Source organism: Drosophila erecta, unplaced genomic scaffold (genome assembly GCF_003286155.1).
Source record: "Drosophila erecta strain 14021-0224.00,06,07 unplaced genomic scaffold, DereRS2 tig00000126-arrow-pilon, whole genome shotgun sequence".
Classification (NCBI taxonomy): domain Eukaryota; kingdom Metazoa; phylum Arthropoda; class Insecta; order Diptera; family Drosophilidae; genus Drosophila; species Drosophila erecta.
This window is the reverse complement of record NW_020825209.1, coordinates 6,657,925-6,672,855: the sequence shown is the minus strand read 5'-3', so window position 1 is coordinate 6,672,855 and position 14,931 is coordinate 6,657,925. Positions and strand designations below refer to the sequence as shown.

General features: G+C 40.8%; 1 protein-coding gene and 1 long non-coding RNA gene across 2 annotated transcripts in view; one reads left to right on the top strand and one right to left on the bottom strand.

Moving 5' to 3' along the window:
- The window catches only part of LOC6550466 (midnolin homolog), an 83,476-nt gene that overhangs the window by 48,549 nt on the left and 19,996 nt on the right, over window positions 1-14,931 (bottom strand). The gene's annotated exons all lie outside the window — the stretch shown is intronic.
- LOC113564479 lies at window positions 1,821-3,612 on the top strand. The gene is made up of 2 exons (XR_003408004.1): window positions 1,821-2,122; window positions 3,526-3,612. It is a non-coding gene; the product is annotated as an uncharacterized LOC113564479 (long non-coding RNA).

The following is a 14,931-nucleotide window of genomic DNA, read 5'->3' as shown; positions in this document are numbered from 1 at the left end:
AAAATTGGTGGAGGGAGGACGGAGGACGGAGCAGCACGGGAACGGGACAGTTGGCTGCTGTAGTAAAAGTTCAATTACCCGCCAAATCAAAATTCAATCTGCTTGGCGAAGAGCAAAAATAAAGCAGGAAAAAGCGGACACAAAAACAAACAAAACTGCAAGAGCGGACCACAGTAGTTCGGCTGGGGAATGGGGAATGGGGTATGGGGTATGTAGCATGGAGCATGGAGTATGGAGCAGGGAGTATGGAGTGCAGCAGGGACCATCCTGCATATTGACTGTATGCCGTAGACTGCAATGTGGCAAAATCAAAAATTCCAAACGCATACGCCAGACAACCATGAAGTGGAGGAGCCGCACCGCACCGAACCGAACCGAACCAAGCTGAGCTGAGCTGAGCTGAAAAGACGACCAGGAAAGCCAAAAGCGAGTCATGTCATGATGGCGGGTGGATGGATGCGGCCAACTGATGGACGGAATTGTTGGGGCAGCGGCGCGGATCGGGGATTTCGGGCATTCGGGGATTGAGGTTTCGGGATCCAGGCTCCAGGTTCCAGGTTCCAGATTCCTGGTGGGGGGCACACGGAGGTTGCAGCGAGGCCACTTAGCCACGCCACAGATCAGATGACAGCGGCCCAAGACGCGACCAGGATAACAGACGGCGCACAAACAGGGAAAAATCAGAAGGAAAAAAGGCAGAGGCACAGGCACAGGCACTAGCACAAACCCAAAGCTGAAACCGAAAACAAAACCCAATCCCAATGCCTGGGAGCAAAACCAATAAAGGCAGGTCAACACGTTTCGGGAATACTCTGCCCGCTGAATCGATTAAAGTTGATCAGCTACTACTCAAACTTACGGGAAGTCAGTTACTTGAGTTCGCTTCAAAACATTTACCATAGCACTTCATCATATCACTGATGCTACTATGTTTCTTTACCTTTCTTTCTGAACGCTAAAAGGGATCCCATTTTTGTGTTAAAATAATGCAGACAAATTCAGCACAGAGGGTTAGCTTTCAGCTGAATAAGCAACCGAAAAATATGTATTTACCCGAAGCGCTTCCTGATCATATCTGTGTTTGGTGGACATCCCTGATATGCAGATATGCTAAACCGACAAACCAAAGTCCCTGACAAAGTTGATGGACATGCCCCCTCGCGGGTTTTTAGCCCCCATGCGTGAGCTACCCACCCGCCCACTCAAAACCCCGCTAAACCGACCTATTCTCTGCGCTCCGGCATCCCCGCTCTGCCATGTCCATGTGCCCATGTGCGTTGGAGCTGCCACGTAGTAGGTGCAAGCATAAGCGCTACTAATCTGCTACTCAGTGGCGTATCAGGCTAAAGGCAGAAGTCGAGGCATGCTACCAAACAAAACCAACAAGCAAACAAACAAACGGATGAGCCAGCCGGTCGGCGAGTGGGGCAAGCGGAGCGGAGTGGAGTGGGGCGACAGGTCGTGTGAGTGATCAGACAGCCACAGATTACGTATACGCCGCGTTGAGGAACAGTTCTGGCCACTTGGCCGGGTACTAGCTGCCATTCAAATTGAAATAAATAATAAATAAGTTAGCTGAACGTATCAGGTTAAATTAAAACAGACACGTTTTTCAAGTATATTAGAAAAAATTGCAATTATACTAGTGAATAATGCTAAATAATAAATAATTTTAAATAATAAATAATTGTAAACAGAAAATAATTCTAAATAGTAAAAAATAGTAAATAATACTAAATAGTATAAAATACTAAATAGTATAAAATACTAAATAATAATACTAAATAGTATAAAATACTAAATAGTAAGAGGTGCCCTTCTCTGCGCTTCTCAAAAGTCCTACCTAACCAAAGTACTTTTTCAAGCCTCAATGTGTTTTTTTTTTTAAATACTAATAATTTTTTTTAGTAATACATTTTTGTGGTAGCAGAAGAAATCAATATTGTGCGTTCGATAGTGTTCAGCAGCTACAACCAGCTGTCAGCTCTGACGTGGAAAGAGCTTGAGGAAAAGGATAAGGAGCTGGGGGAAATGGAGATGGACGCTTAACTTGCTGACTTTTGGCTGCGGCTTCTGTGGCTGCTGCTCCTACTGCTGATGCAGCTAACGTCGGGAAAAAAAAGTAAGTACCCACTCTTCTTACTCGGGATGCTTTTCTTACTCTTACTCGAACTCGTATTCGTACTCGTACTCGTACTCGTACTCGTACTCGTCTTTGATGCTGGGGAATCTGCTTAAAAAGTCCGCTCAGGTTTTGTCTGTGCCGCAGCCAGCCTTCATTTGTTATTCAAAAGTTTCTTGCTTTGCACTCCGTATACTACTCCTGTCCTGTGCCTTTATTTATTTATTTTATTTGCCTGATTTCATTTCATTTTGTTTCATTTCATCTCATCTCAACTCGTTTCATGCCTCACGTACGCAGACAGTGTCCGAAAAGCCCTGCTTGATTTTTTCGCATACTCTCTTCTCTAGTTTTGCGCTTGAAGATCCAGCTAAGTGCATCCAATTTTGGCCACCGGAATTCCCCAAAACGTCCCTGGAATTTTTTCCATTAAGATGACGGGCAGAATAAGTGGAATGCCATGTGGGAATGGGCATGTTGGAATAAAACAAATTAACCAAACTGAGAGCCCGTACCGAAATGCATACAAATGTCTTGACTTAATGGCTCTAATGAAATCAAGCTATCAAACATTGAGTTGGCAATCAAAATATTTCAACATTCCATCTAGCAGTGGAGTAATTTCGGACTGAGGATTTGCCATCTTTACTAAATACCCATCAATACCAACAATTTATAGAGAATCTAATCAATTGCGCTACACCCATTCGAATTTTACTGCCCGCATGGCGAAAATTGGTGGAAAAAAATGGCACATGGATTTAAATATTTATAGAACAGCGCACGCAAAAACCTTTTAATATGTTTTATCTTTATAGAACTGGAGTAGCAAGTTCAATTGCCACAAAATATAGTCATGCCAATGTGTATATGCACATCGGTATACATTTGATTTCATTTGCGAAAATTGTTTGATAAGCATTTTCCCGTAAACAAAGGGAAAAAAGGAACCGGAAAATTTATGAGCAAACAAAAATTTTGTTTGCACTTTTTTTTTTTTGATTTTTTTTTCCATTTTTGTTGCGCTATACACAATTTATGGCATACAGTTTGTGGTATTTATTTTAAAACAGATATTGTAGTTTGTTTTTATTTATAAAGGCAGATAAACAATAGCATTGACAAGTAAAAAAAAAAAAAACGCTTTTTCGTGGTATTTCTTGATAAGCATTTTTTGCGGTCAGATTATTAATTTCGCCATAACCAAAGAAACTGTAGCCGCGGAAAAGTAATGCAAAAAATGGGCGCAGAATAAAAAATAAAAAACAGGACCGCCCCATAATGATGGCTAAATATGTGTAAACACTAATTATGTTAATTATACTTTTTTGCATCTGCCTCTGCCAGCAATTATGCTAATTGTATTTTCAATTATTATATGCTTATTTATTATTATTTCTCAGCTTGCCCTCGCCCAGTCTCCATTGTTGTTGCCGTTGATTAAAATTATACAAACGAGACTCGATTTATGAAAAATTCAGGGGCCCACAAACAAAACAAAAAAAATATATTTATGAAAAAGGAGAAAAATGCCAACCAGAATTACGCTGCCTGAATTTTAAGATGATTTTATACTCGGTCATTCGTTTGCAGCCGAAATTAAATTGATTTTGCCTCATAGGAAAAGGGGCGTGGCCCACCGCCCAACGCCCACCGATTACAATGGCAGTCTGGACATATAATTACACCCACATACACACTCGGACCTGCTGCCAGACATAATGTATTCACACATATTCATTAAATAATTATGTCCATAATTAAAAACCAGGCGAAAGGAACGGAGGAGCTGCGTCTGGATTTAACCCGGAAAACCCATTCGGAAATGAAAGTTTTCCCTCGCCTTTCTGACGCTTTTTTCACACGTTTGCATAGTTTTTCCTACTTTTGCACATAATTATATGACCAGATTAAATGTCTATTAACTTATGATTCGAAAATGATCGTAAAGAGGTGGTAGTGGAAATGAAATAATAAAATAAAAGCGAAGAAGAAAAAATGCAATTTAATGGATATTGTGTGTTTTGTGTGTTGAACCAAAAAAATGTACTTAAATACAGATAACTTTTCAACATTTTTGTTGTTTTTATGCGTTAAAGTGCACTTATGCTTAACAATTTTTATATTAACTTAGCATACACAAATGCAGGTATTTTAATGCTATTAGCTAATTATTCCTGGCTACATATATATTTTTAAGTAGTTATTTTAATTAGTTAACTGGTTTTTAATACTACAATTCTCTGCTCCGCCTACTGCCGATTGAAAAATGCTTTAAATGCTGAGAAAATATTTGATATAAGCTGAACATGCAGCTGTTTTATTTTCTGCTGCTTTTTCAGCTTCCTTTCCATTTTTTCCGATACAATTTGAAATTTTCTTGACTTGAAGGGCTTATGGTGTTTATTAGCGCCACCTGGCATGTGTTAAACGATAGCAGCTGCCTCCGATCTATAGTATATATATATACGCACTGTTTATATGGACTGAAACCGAAGGCAGTTCATAATTGCCAGCAGAACGAGTCCATTTCCATCAATCTGGCCATTCTGTTTCATCTTTTCAGGCTTCCTCGCGATTATTGTACGTTTTTTCTCGATTTTTTGTATGATTTTTTGTATTCTTTTGCGAGTTTTACCCAGGCAGTGCCATCTTAAAATTGAAAAAAAAAAAAAATTGACGCCTTCGCCTGGCATTTGTTTAATTAAAGTGATGACCTCCCCGCACCGACTGCGTCCCGCGGCGGCCAAGTGAAAAAATCAGAAGCCGCTGGCATTATTTAAAATGCAACGCAATGCGGCGCTCGAAATGCAATCAATGTGAATTAAATTCCCCAACTGGGACCAGCACAAAGCGTGTGGTGGAGGCTGGTCTGGCAAAGGCGGGGGAAAATCCGGGGAAAGTCGGGCGAAAAGTGGAGAAACGACAAGGGAGGGGCGCTGGAATCAGAGTCACAATCCGAATCAGAATCCGGCGCAGGTCAGGTCAGGGATTGGGGTCAGTTCAGTTCGGCCGCAAATATTTTATCCAAACTCCGTCAGAAAATGGAGAAAAATATATACAAAAGTGGGAAAATTAAAAAACAAAAAAAAATCTGCAGCAGCAGCAGAGGATAAAATCAGGAAAAATTTAATTGAGCGTAAAATATTTGAGGAGGCTGGGGAAAAATGCACATTCAAGGTGTTTCAGCAAAATGCTTTGTCAATGTTATCTCTGCTTTCGGCATTTGTTTATGCCATAAATAATTTGTAAATCGGCAAACTTGAACCTTTTCATCCGTCCTCAACTTTAAACTGTCTGAGCGGATTAAATCGCCTGCTGAATTATTAAGTTCATAAATAAGCGTTGGCATAATTCATACTTTTCATTTCACAACTCTCAATATCCAAGTGTTGGCTGTTGTCAAGTGTTGGTGTGAGCCACATTTATTGAACTTCAAATGAACTTAATTAGGTTTGCAGCTTACAAAGTAAAAATGCAATAGGTTTTGAATCAATTGTGCGAAACTTAATATTCCGCGTTATTTACGTGTTTACCTATTCCCTCCTAACCCATTTAAGTTATGCAATTTTAATATTTCATTTGCCTCCATCGCCCATTTAAGAAAGTGAAATAAAAGAATTCTTTTTCAATTGCTTTCACTTATTGTTCGCTGCTTTGATTTTTTCCCTGTACTTTGTTTTGTTTCGTTGGTCACGCAATTAATTTCTGCACGCAAAGTTTTGTTGGCTGAGTGAAACAATAGCCTTGGACGCCCTTCGCCCACCCCTTTTTCCAGGGAGCACTAGGCATTGTCTTGGATATTCGCAAACCCTGCCCCCCTTCGCTGTACTTCAACCCCCAAACTGCCGTGTGATCGTTATTATTAGAAAAGTTTTATGCACAATATTTTTCTTGTTCCTTTTGATTGTTGGTACTCTTGGGCTCCTCCGCTTTGTCTTGGCTACTTGTTGTTGCCGTGCTTTGTTTGCTCCTTCTCCTTGACCACCAACCACCCACCACCCACCACCCATAGCCCAGATCTACTGCCTGTTAACCCCCACCAGCCAACTGCTTAACCCTGGACTGCCAGCCATCATACATCGTTTATGTTACGTGACTTGTTTGCCAGATGAATGCAAAATAACAGACCCCGAAGGAATCGAAAAAAATCGGATGGAGATGGCTGGAAAACACATGTGTATGTGCGTGTGCTGTAGGTTGGAAAAACAGCGGAAAAATCAACAAAGAACAAAAAGAGAAAAGAAAAACAGTAGACCCAACAGAAAAATACATCGGGAGGAAACAAAAACATGAGAAAGAGCGAAGAGGTGGCTTTGATAATGAGACCAAATTAAGCAATGGCCCACGGGAGAAAGTAGAGGAGGTGGAGAAAGGTGGCCAGCCCTGCAAGGATTCAGCCAATTTGTCACACTAATAGAAGCCCATTTGAATATTTGATCGCAGTTTCTTAGCCCCAACAAAATTATCCCATGCCCTGCTGGAAAATATTATTATTTTCCTATTCATTTCTTGTCTTGAGTTCGATGTAACAAATAAAATGTTGCACAATTAAAAAAAACGAGAAAAAGATCATATAATCAAATAATATTTTTCCTCTGTGTACCTTCCCCTTTTCCCATCTTCTATTCATCTGAAGCATACCAACTGGCTTTTCCTCAATTTCCATCCAGCCATTTTCAACGTCGCACATTGAAAGCCAACTTTTTTCGCCAAACTTTTAATGTAAACTTCTCCGCTGTCTCCATATCCTTCGCCTTAATCATTTTATCGATTCGTGTTATTGTTGCCGCTGCTTGTTGCTGCTTTTAATGCATATTAAACAGATGTAAAAATTTACACTTCAATTACAACAACTTAAGCGTGAAATACAACAACAGCTGCAAAGGATATCCCAGCGACGGCAACAAAAACAACAGCGCCGGAATAAGGAAAAAGGTTGAGAACTGTAAATGTAAATGTAAACGGCCAGGGAAATCACAATTTAAAACGAAAGACAACAGCAAAGAGGGTAAATATATTGAGGAAAAACAGGAAAAAAACGAAAATACAACTATTGCCTATAATGCCATATTAATGCTATATTAACTAATGATCCTAATCACTTAAGATCCACGCTTTTCAGTTCTATACCCATACGAAATACACTGGACCCATCAGTTTCCGGTGCTGAATGCATTATTTTCGTACCGAATTCGTAACAACTGTTTGCCCAAGATGAAGGGCATCAAAAAGGATCTCCGACTTGTAAGTTGTTTTCGTTGAGGCTAAAATTACAAGTAATTGAACCTCAAGTTGATGCTCCGATGCCTTTTTCCGCTTTTGCTCTTTTTTGGTGGAACATGTGTGCGGCATCGGTGGCAGGGAAAAACAACAATACAAATTGGAAAACGGTTCCGAAGGGAAGGGGGTGTAACAGCAGGATACAATCCCGAATGCCAAAAAAAAAACGAAAAAACATGCCAAGAGATACCGAACATGATTTCATGGGAACAGGGTGCTGTGCACCAAGGGGCGTGGCAAATCGCAACAAAACCTCTGCGGCCCAGAAATAAAAATCAAAACAAAAAATATAAGCATATAAGAACATAGATTGTGCAAGCGAATGAAGAACGATCGGTAGCTGCGGATTTCTCCGCACATTTTTAGCGTAAAATGTTTTTCCCTTATCGAGATCATCGATCATACTTAGTCGGGACATGAACCAGCTGTCGCTTCTTCTCGTTCACCCTCATTTAACGGTAACCATAAACCGCCGGCCGACGCGACACGCCCACTTTGATGGGCGATTGGAGATCGAGCAAAAGGTGTTCGTGAGCCCCCTGCCCAACCCAAATTCTGGATTTCTGTACAGAAATCCGAGCCCGGAAGGGATCCCAATCGCAGAAGGGAACGCATTTTCGGTTCGGTTTCGTGTCAAAATATTTGGTGAGCAATTAAATGCGGTAAATAGGGGATAGCCACAAATCCGAAAATATCGCATGGTTCTCTTTGGCAATATATCATATCATATTTATTGGGATTATATGTGGCATGGGATTATTATTTTGGGATTATTTATTTTATTATATAATAACTAATGGCTTTGCAAGGCGATTCCAATTTCATGCAAAATTGTTTCGCTCTTAATTGTAAAACTATTCTTGTGTAAGACTAAACTTCAAAATACTTTAGTATTTGGCAATAAGCCGGAAGTGTTGGCAACAGAAACCTGGTTCTGGTCAATAAATTGAAGTGGTTTCTCGATTCTAATAGACCCCCGCTCGCCCGTCCCACCTGCAAAGGGATAAGCCGCCACGTCTGGGGCATAAATTCAACTTATTTCTCACAGATTTCAATGTAAATATGCAAAATATTTCTTAGTACCACATTAATGCATCAGCCAAAGGCAGTGGGCAGAGGCGTCGCCCCAAAAGGGGGTTGCGGATTGGAGATTGGGGATTCTGACTGGGTTCTGGTTTTCTGGGGTGTGACTCGCTTGGCTGGGCGACGTCACTCACACTCCGCCAAATGTGGGCGAGATAGCTCAGGAAGCGGCCACAAGCATTAAAATATGAAGAAAAAATCAGGGGAAATATCCAGAGATAGAAGAACGCACCGCTGAATACCCTTATGAAATGATGAGCTCGGCAGTTGTATCGCAAAACGCATTAATACGTGATTATTATGCAAGTGAATAATATTTTTGATATACCATTCTTCATATTTTTAGTGAATTTGCTAAATAACATAAATCCTTCTTTTCCGAACTTGAATTTTAAACAAGAGTCCAAGTTAGATGAATAAAGACAATATTTGTAGCATTTAGCTTACCATGATCCCGCATAGTAACGAAAATCATATATATTATAGTTTGCCGTACTTCTAACCATAATTAAAATACCCTCGTCGAGGGCAAGATAAAGAAACAAAGAGAAAACCCAAATAAAATATAAAAAAAAACTGAGAGCGACACGATATGGGAAGAAATAAAGAAGAATGGGGGCTTCCACAAGTCGGCGAGCTATGCGAAAAACGTGCAACAAACTATGCTTTCGTCCCGCTCCAACTTAGGGTCGGGTGTGCCGCCCTAGCCCCTCGCAGCCCCCCTTTAACCCCACGACGGCTGGGGCCAAGCTTAAATGTTGGCGGCATGTCATGGAAATAACATTAAAAACACATTAAAACCGCGAGTTTCTGGCCAGTCAACAACAAAATCAACAACAAACAAAAGCTAAGCGATGTGAGAAGCAGGGAGATATAGTATATATATATTTACATATATATGTGGGTATATCTACACATAAATGGGAGTATCTGTGTGCACAAGGCGAAGCGACAAAGATGCGTTTTCTTCCTCTTGGTCTGCTGTTGATTTATCCCTTCCAAAAAACCACAAGAAGAAGCCCCCAAAAAATCCAAGTGAAGCAATGCACACCATGGAAATGGGGACGAAGGATACTAACTGGCAACAGGCCCAAGAAGTGGGGGTTTGGATAAGCAGGCGGCATCAACTGGATGCCAATGCTCGAGTGCCGAAGTCTTGAAGGTAAATACTATCGTAACATTTAGGATTCTTCGTATTAATGGGACTTAATGTGTGATTCAGTTAGATGTTGCCAATAAATTAGTTTGCTAATGTTTATAAGCTATGATTTAGCATTTGCAAATTGCGACCCTAATGATTTCCGGAAATATCGGTTATTCACTGGCTAACTGCATTAAGGTTAATGACCCCAACAAAGAACCGCACAAAAAGCGCAACTCGCGTGAATGCACTCTCAAGTAAACAAACACCATGCTATTTTTATAAAAATCTAACAAAAAAAAAGTGGACAGCCCAGTTTGGCCGCCTTATTCGGCCGAAGCTCGGCATTAAAAAAGATGCTAAAAAAAGATGTAATGCATTAATTATAAGTATGGTAAGATGGCAACAGCGAACCGCTTCCGTTTCGCCGACCCGCTAATGGTCAGAAAAGCAATTAAGATGATGATAATTTCCAGGTGGGGGCGAAATCGGAGATCAATTAATTCTGGCCTCCCTGACGGGCGAATCGAATCGAGTCGAGTCGAATCGGATCGATTCGGTTATAGTTAATGCTAACTATATGTTTGGCCGTCACGCCTCATTAACTGCCCCCTGTCAGCAACAATGAAATAGGGCGGTCGAGAGGGGTAAGTGGGGGTGGGGGTGGGCGGAGGAGGAAGGAGGAAGGAGAAGCCCGGGGGAATTGTAAATTTACAGCACGTAATAATAACGAAATTCTCGTTAACAATTTCCAAACAGGCAACATCATCAGCGCGCCAGAAATTAACAATTTTGTTTGCCAATCACACATCAATGAATTATCATTAACAAACCCCATACCATATATACGATACAAGTAGTTTATTCCATGGGCAGCGGCAAGGGGGGAAAATCACAATGATAATTGAGGTTAACCCCAAAAGTGACCTTTCCATTGGCCGATGCAAAGAGGAAAATCCAAATTAATGGAATTACGCCTGACGGAGAATTTCCTTATGGGGCACTACACCTGAATTGTTGGCTTTGGAGTAATTAGTAAACTCACTTTAGGGTTATTCCTTAGTTTAAACACGATGACCTAATGAGCATTCGGCAGATAAGCCGAATAAATATCTACAAGCTTGAGTCACAGTTGCACCCCTTGAAATCAATTTTTGTATACTTTGTGCAAAGTACATAAGAACGCTAACAAGATAAAGAATTGCTGAAATATTTTAGAAATTATTATCAGTGTGATGCTCTCACAGTTCGCTGGTCGCCTTAACCCTCGTGCAGCAATGCCACCACCACCACCATCATCCTTAACCCCTTGCTGCCCCGCGACGGCGGGCTCTAATCAATTTGCTTTGAACTCCAAACTCGATGAATGACTTGCCGCAACAACAACGAAAGTTGTTTGCATAAATATGAATATCATACATTGGCTGCTGCTCCCTATACCGAGTATATACACTATTTATATATATACGCGATATATACATACATATATTGTTTGTTGGCTTATGATTGATGATGCCATTGATTGATGCATGACGCGCTTTCCTCGCTTTTCCTCGCTTTCCTCGCTTTTCCTCGCTGACGTCGTTTGTTGCCTTTTAATTGAATTTCCAAACTGCCGAAAATATGCTGAAACTCAACTTTTGCATGCTTATCGGGGTAAAACACGAAACCAAACCCCACCCCCATCCTTTCCCCAAAGAGAATAAACTTTGTTGAAAATTTATGCGGAACCATAAGGAATTCGCCTCATAATCGTCATCGTGGAAAACATTTTATTGCAACATCATTCGCCGGCTCACCGCAAAGCAAAAGGAAAATGGAAAATGGAAAATGAGAAATGGGAAATGGGAAATGGAAAATGGAAAATGGAAAATTGAAGAAGTGGAAACGAACTTACACTTTGACTATAGTCATCCCTATCTCCTACTGGCCCCCTTTGAATCTAAGCATATTGATGGCACTCCATTTATTAATAATATAAGTTCCATATATTATTCCACATCCTTCTTGTTAATTTGCGCAATTTGAATCCCTAGACCCTAGCTGCGCTTAATTTTAAAAATAATTTTTCATTTCCCTTTTATGCTGCGCGTAATTTTCAGCCATCAAGAGCAGCCAGGGGAAAAAAATGTGAAAAATGGTGACTGCAAGAGGAGGGGCCAAGAAAATTGCTGTGAAAAGTCCTTGAGAATCGCCTTCGATGTCTGTTTTTTATGATTATATAGTATATATAGTCGTGCCCACCCCCAGCAACTTCACACCGAGGCCATGATAAATCGCCAAGGCAAATCAAAATTGTTTATAATTGTCATCTTTTCGTTGGCCCCACTTGGCTCTTTCCCAGCTGCTACTTGGTAGGGAAGTGGCCAGGCCAACTAGCTGAACTCCTCACCTCTCACCTCTCATCATCATCACCATCGCCATACTTTTTGGCCGATAGGGCGTTGTGGCTGACGACTAATGCGGCACCTTGAAATGGTTTTTATGGCCGTGGCGTGCGTTGGGCCATTTCAATTAAACGTCTGCGATGATGATGATGACTGGGGCGGGGTGGTGGAAAATTTGGCCGGAGGGGCGGCTGGCAGTCCCACAGAATAGATGGGGTTTTCCTCATCTTTTTGGTACAGTGAAAAAAAAGCGCTCTAATAACTATTTAATTGATATTACCTTACAATCCCAAGACCATTTGCCAGCTTCATGGAGCTTCACGAAGAGGTGTTACTTTAGCCAGTATAGAAACGTACCTGCAAAAAAGAGCAAATATATAAATTAGTACAAATTTTCGCATTTCAAATTAAGTAAAGGTTAACTCTATTAATGGTTCATATTTCTTTGGTGCCTTTGCTTTTTTTAATATATACATATATAATTTTCAGCAGGTTACGCTGTTGTGTCGTGGCCATAATCGCAGCCACTTTGTCACCCACCCAGTTTTGGCTCACTTCATGTGGGGTCTGAGTGCCCCTGCCCCCGCCCCCGGTACGTAACCCCCCTGGCACATCCCCACCTTGTTGGCTTAATGCAGCTGCCACACGCAAGTGGGGCATAAAAACAAAATGTTTTGCGGGGTCTCTAACTCGAACTACGAGTATAACTCCCGAATCCCGGGACCTGCCCACCCCATCATCTCCTCGCTTCTCGGCTGTTTAGGAAGTTGTTTGCTTTCCTCATCAGTTCATGGCCCTCACTCTTTCTATTGCTCTGGCCGGAAATGAAGATGATGCAGCACAAAAACTATGAAATAAATAAACTACATGCCACACCAAGGTGCAGACGGGGGCGGGGCCAAGGGGGCCAAGGGGGCCGAGTGCACATACACACAGCATACATACAAAGAAGTGGTGCCTTCGACTCCACTACAACCAAAAATATCGGGCCCAACTCAATGTAACAATTTGGCAAACGCAGAATCGCTTTAAAAATAAATACAGCCGCAGGGAAATTGGAGTGAGGAAAAGGCACAAGCACAGGCTAAATGAAATCCGATGAAAGGGAAAATGAAATCGAATGGGAACATACTCTATATTCATTTGCTGTCATTTTAAGACATACCTCTTTGCTGCCCCCATCATTTTCCTCCTTTAACTTTAACTCTGCTAACCCAAATGTTAAAATTTCAATTTTCTGAGCTGGAAGGAAGGAGGAGTCCAGAAGTTAATGTCGTTTGCCATTTTTAATGGTGGAATGCCCTGGAGTTGGCGCTATGCATTTTGCATGCAATTGTTTTCTTTTATGTAAATTTTTTTAATTTTAATTATCTCATTTCTTACTGTAAATGGTAAATGGGTGTGTGTGCTGGTGCTTTTCCCTTGCTCATACATAATTAATTCCATAAAAATAATTTATTTAATTGAAGTTTCGTACGACTTTCAACAATAACAAAAGTTCAGTTTGTCTTTTGTTCAAAGCGTCAACTCGTTGTTTTTTGTTTGTTTATCTTTTTCTTTTGTTTAAAGAACCGAGCAAAAAGCAGCTGGAAAAATGGAAAAAAAATCGTTGAATCGAAATTTTCCAGCATTTAAGCTAATTAAACTGAAAATGCGGATCTCAAAACATGTGTAAGTGCTGTAAGGTATGATACAACTAACTGATACTTTTGGGCACAAGCAAAATGTACTTTTTCTTTTGATTTTCCCTCGAGTTTCCCCGGCAGTCTGTCATACGAAAAGTGAAAAAATTAAGTCAACTTCCAGCCAAATTGATGAGGTGCGGTACTTTACGTGCCCCCAAGACACCCTGCCACATCTCTATCTATATGTTTGGAACCTGCTGGCGACACACTTGCCGCGAAGTCCCCACTTTTCACCATTAGACTTCACCCAGACACCTTTCACCTTCCTACACTTTACAAAAACAGATGACAAGGCGTTTAACTGCACGCTGGACTTGCTGGATACCCTGTAAGCAAGTTGAAATAAGTCAAAATACAAACATGAAACATACATACATGAAGCGGGGTTGGGACTGAACAAATTATAAAAAGTTATAACGAAATACTTTACTTTAAATATGTTTACAAATAAATAAATTCTTTGTTCCTTCTTTCTTTCCTTATTCCGAGTATCCTGAGCATACCCCTTCTACCCTCTGATCAGTGTTTATAATTAATTAGCACCTGCCCGCTTCGTTTCGCTTGCTGCCAGTAGGAAACAGAAAAAAAAAAAAGAAATATGAAAAAATTGGGAATGGAAGGGAGGATGAGTGAATGGCAATGGGCTAGAGTGAGTGGAGGGGCATGCAGCACAAGGCGGTGTAAAGACGGTGGCAGAAAGATGCCACAAAACTGGGACCGTGTCGTGTGGGCGTTCTATCTTAATGATCCGAGTGCCCAACGCTGGAGAAGCAGCCTGTGTCGCCTCATTTTCGTGGGCAAGTGTCATCGAAAATTAATTGCTAAACAAATGTCTAATCTTTGGCATTTAAAAAGCGCATAAATCAAGCGCAAATCAAACACTACAAGATACACGGGCTCACACAGATACGAACGCAGACAGCGACATTTTCAACTTCAGAGGCAAGCACATGACAGTTTTTGTATGTTTTCTCCATCTGTTTTTTAATTTGTTCTCTGTTTTTTTTTTTTTTTTTTCGTGCCTTTTGGTGAATGGCAAGTGACTCAATTGGGGGCAAGTGGCAGTGGAAATTAAAATGAAACAGAGAAACTGAAAAATAATTGGGAGATCTAGAGCAAAGGAGAACAAATTAAACATTTCGTAGCAAAGGGATGTGTGGAATTATAAAGGAAATGGCATTATTTCAATTAGGAAATCTCCTAATGCAAAGGTAAGTTAACTGATAAATA